At 53.6% G+C, this 4,219-nt stretch overlaps 1 long non-coding RNA gene across 1 annotated transcript; it reads right to left on the bottom strand.

The window, feature by feature from the left end:
• Positions 1-2,043: 2,043 nt before the first annotated feature.
• On the bottom strand, positions 2,044-3,666 carry LOC140902450 (uncharacterized). The gene is made up of 2 exons (XR_012156070.2): positions 2,610-3,666; positions 2,044-2,472 (listed from the first exon to the last, which is right to left on the bottom strand). It is a non-coding gene; the product is annotated as an uncharacterized LOC140902450 (long non-coding RNA).
• Positions 3,667-4,219: the final 553 nt, after the last annotated feature.

The following is a 4,219-nucleotide window of genomic DNA, read 5'->3' as shown; positions in this document are numbered from 1 at the left end:
GTATTTGATGTAATGGCCCAGGGATGAGAACATTGGATCAGGTTAGACCCATGCCCCATTGTGGGCCAGAAGCCTCAGAAGAAGGCACACAAAACCCCACAGTATCTAGCCATGGTACTTATCTAACTCCTACCTCAGCAGCATTTGAGTACCTCACAATATATGGCCGCTCAGCATGCCTTGGATGCAGGGTATTGCTATTATCTTCATTGTACAGAAGGGAAACTGAGGCACAGGGAGGCTAAGTGACTTCCCAAGGTCACACAGGAAGTTTGTGGCAGAGCAGGGTATTAAACCCAGGTCTCCCATAGCCCAGGCGCACACCCTAACCACTAGACTATCCTGCCTCAGTAGGCAGCTAACAGAGGAAATGTGACTAGCCCGAAGTCACAAGACCAGGAACGGAACACAGCACTCCTGTTAGTCACATACTCTAAGCCACACTGCCTTCTAAGGTGACTGTGCTAGATTCACTGGGACTTGAACCCAGGACCTACTGTACATAATGCAAACACAGTAACCACTACACCGTAAAAGCAGTTGGAACTAGGTCACTGTGGCAATTCCCTATCCTCTTCTGCATTTGATGATGCTTAACGATTTGCACTTATAACTGGGATTGCTCTTTAACTGCCTGCACCCTGAGACTCTCAGCTAAGGGCCAGCAGAGCTTTGTAAATCAGAACTTTACCATACACATCCAGCCTAACCGGAGCCGTATTTCTCACATGGATGGTGGAGAGCGGAGAGGAATCGATACTCACTGAAGTGGCACCGGCCCCTGCTCTGCTGTGAGCAGTGCACTCCGTTCACCCTCCCCGAGCTGCAGGCCACTCACTGCTCTTCCCCCTGGTTGACAGTTTGCAGTTTCAGTGAGTTCAGGCACACTAGGCCTTGTTTATTCCCCCTTAAAGAAGACAACAGCAAAGCTCAACATGGACAAGACAAAGGTGGTGCTGGCAGGTTGGGGGAGGGATCTTAAGGGCAGTACAGGGTTTGGTCTCTGGTTCTAATCTGCCCGTCTGTTGGTTCTCAATGTGAGGGCTTCCCCTGGGATTCCCAAATCTAGAATCCAAGGTGGCATCAGATTTTTCCATGACATCCAAGGAAGCACTGGTGACAGTTTCCTTTGGATCCAGACCTCATCAGAGTGGATCACTGCATAGCGCTGTACAAAGCTACAGTGGGTGCTGAACATGCCTGCTGGTTAGTAGTCTGCATTAGGTTAAAATCACCCCAGTTCTTCAACAGCTGCTCTGGCTTCCTCTTTGCCTCAGGGTGTTGCTTTTGGCTGCAAGGGGTAATACAATGAGCGTCACATTCCTCCTTTCTGGCACCCCCACTTCCTGTCTCACTCCCCACCAGGTCCTACACCCAGGAGCTTCAGTGTTTCCAGGGCTAAGGCCCTAATTCCTCTGGATCTCAATTTCCCATCTGTTCAAAGGGGAATAATAACCCTACTTCTCTGCATCACCGCTGTGAGGATGAATCCATTAGTGTTTGTCAGGCACTCAAATCCTACAACAATGGGGGCCAGGGGACTACACTGGGCCAGATCCCCTGGTACTCTATATCTTATGTAGTCATTTACACCATTGCAAGGTAGATGTAAAACCCATCTCAGATTTGGTAGCCTTCTACAAGCACTTTGCACTGCTTTGAATGATCACACAAGGTGCAAAGCAATGGAGAGTCAAGCCCTGGTGCACAGGCTCCCAAATATTAGACACTTCAAATTACATTTCCAGGTAATGCTACAATTTCCTGTTTTTCAGGGGATGAAAATGCTCCACAGGGGGCTTAATTCATTACTGTTTGTAAGATGCTTTGAGCTTCTCAGATAAAAGATGCTACAGCGTTAAAGTACAAAGAGCTGTTATTGTGCATCATTCTGGCAAAGACCAAAAAAAAAAAAAAAAAGCTTCTCCTCCCCCCCTTCACAAAGGCACATCTTGAGAAATAGGCCGCTCCTACCAGCATGCAACAGGATCAGCCTGCTGTGGGGAGCTGAGAGAGAGAGAGAATGCATGCAGGAGAGAAACGCAGTGTTTTATAATTTATTACTAACAGATAGTGATCAAGATTCACTTTTATAAAATATTCCCTTCTGAGGCTGGGCTGACAAAAACAATACTTAGCACTTTACAAGAAGCATCTTCCTTGGGAGAGTCCCAGAGCACTTTACAAGCCCTAATTAATCTCTCTCACCCCTTCGCTTCCATCACCACAGCAGAAAGAAAAAGAGACTAGATTGGCTGACCGGGATGGATTTCATAAAGTGGCCTGTGGGATCGTCCAACGACGGCTCTTCCCATACGGAGGGCAATGTCTTCTAGGCTGCTTTACTGCATCATGCTTGATCTTGTGAGACGCTGAGTGACTTCAGCTCCCAATGGGCACTCAGAGGGATCTGTGCCTGGCAGGTTCCCAGCACCTTAGGTGCCAGTTTTCCAAGGGTCTGCTGAACAGCGCCTGTAAAATTAACAAGAACACTGGATGACATGCACCAAACCTCACATCTGTGCACGCAAATGCAGATGAGTGTGAAAACTGCACACCAGGGCTCACACAATAAGCAGAGAAAAATGACCCTGGGGAATATGCCCTACCCAGGGGACCGCACAAGCCAGTACAGAGTTGCCACAAGGACTCCACAACAGCTGTACTCCCAGCCCCCAATGTCGGCGGAAATCAGGGGTGTGGCTGTAGTGCTAAGCACTGTGGCTAGGCTCTACTTCCCAGACCCAATAGGGGCCATAGGAAGCAGGGCAGCCTTAGCCAGGAAACTCAGCTGGCTCCTGCTACGCCCCAGAACACAGCCAAAAGTTGCAACCACTTGCAATTTTATCTCAAGTCTTGTCTCACAATATTTCATGCTTTTCTTACAGCCCCAACTCCAGGAGTCACGCAAGAGTCTCAGCTTTTATTTAGATTTTTTAAATTAAAGTTTCTAGCCCTCACGGTTACACAGAGAAGCTTGAAACCATGACCCGAGTGCAGCCTAAAGCCTCAGAAGCCAGCAGGCAAATCAAAAGAACCCAACATCCGTTATGATTAAAATCTCCTGATGTTTAAGCCCGTTTCATAATTTTGGTGGGTTTCCCCAAGTTCTGAACACTTGGGGTTGACAACGCTACAGCGAAGGCTCCCGAATACCCTTAACTCTGCCCCTGGCTGATGCCTGCCTCCAACTTCCCCGCTGCTGGGCAGAGCCCGCCCTCCGCGTCATTCAGGTTCAAGGCATTTCCTTGAGGCCTTTGAGTGGTGGCCGGGGAAAGACATCCAGCCCCTTGTGTGGGGACAGGGGTGGGTCCACGTCCCCATTGGGGGGAGGGGAGTAGGAGAGGTGTCCAAAGGTCCCACAGGGGGGAAGGGGGATCCCAGGTCCCACAGGGGGAGAAAGTGGGAGTCTGGGGGCAGGTCCGAGGCCCCAGGGGGAGCAGCTGGGGGGGGGGGGTGAGGCCCCATGGGGGGGAGGTGGGGGGCGGTCCGAGGCCCCGGGGCGAGACTGAGCGGGGCGAACCCCGAGCCGGGGGGAGGCTCCCACGGGCCTGTCCCCGGGGCTGCAGGGAAGCCCGAAGGTCCCCGCCGGTGACGCGCTGCGCAGGCGCTCGGTGAAGCCGCCTACGAGCGACGCGCCCGGGGAGGCCCTGCGCGGGGCTTCGCTCCCCTGGGCACCCACCGATGACGTTATGGGCGGGGCTGAGTCCCCGCCCAGGTCACGAAGGGGCGGGACCTAGCCAGGGCCCCGCCCTGTCACTCTAGTCAAGACACTCCCCCCGCCCCTCTCGAGGCTGATCTCGCGAGGACTGCCTGGGAAGTAGCCTCCAAATCTCGCGGGATGTCAAAGTGGGGCGGGGGGCCGGTGATTTGTTTTCTTGGCAGGGTGTCGTGGGCCACTAGCCTATGGGGAGCTGGGCTGGGACCTTCCTGCGGGGGGGAAGTCTGTAGGGAGGGGCTGTGCTCCATGGGGGGGGGCCCACAGGCTGTGGGGAGGGGCTGTGCTCCATGGGGGGGGGCCTATAGGCTGTGGGGAGGGGCTGTGCTCCAAGGGGGGGCATAGGCTGTGGGGAGGGGCTGTGCTCCATGGGGGGGGGCCCATAGGCTGTGCTCCAAGGGGGGGCATAGGCTGTGGGGAGGGGCTGTGCTACATAGGGGGGGGCATAGACTGTGGGGAGGGGCTGTGCTCCATGGGGGGGGCCCATAGGCTGTGCTCCAT

Source organism: Lepidochelys kempii, chromosome 24 (assembly GCF_965140285.1).
Source record: "Lepidochelys kempii isolate rLepKem1 chromosome 24, rLepKem1.hap1, whole genome shotgun sequence".
NCBI lineage: Eukaryota > Metazoa > Chordata > Testudines > Cheloniidae > Lepidochelys > Lepidochelys kempii.
This window is presented reverse-complemented; position numbering and strand designations above follow the sequence as displayed.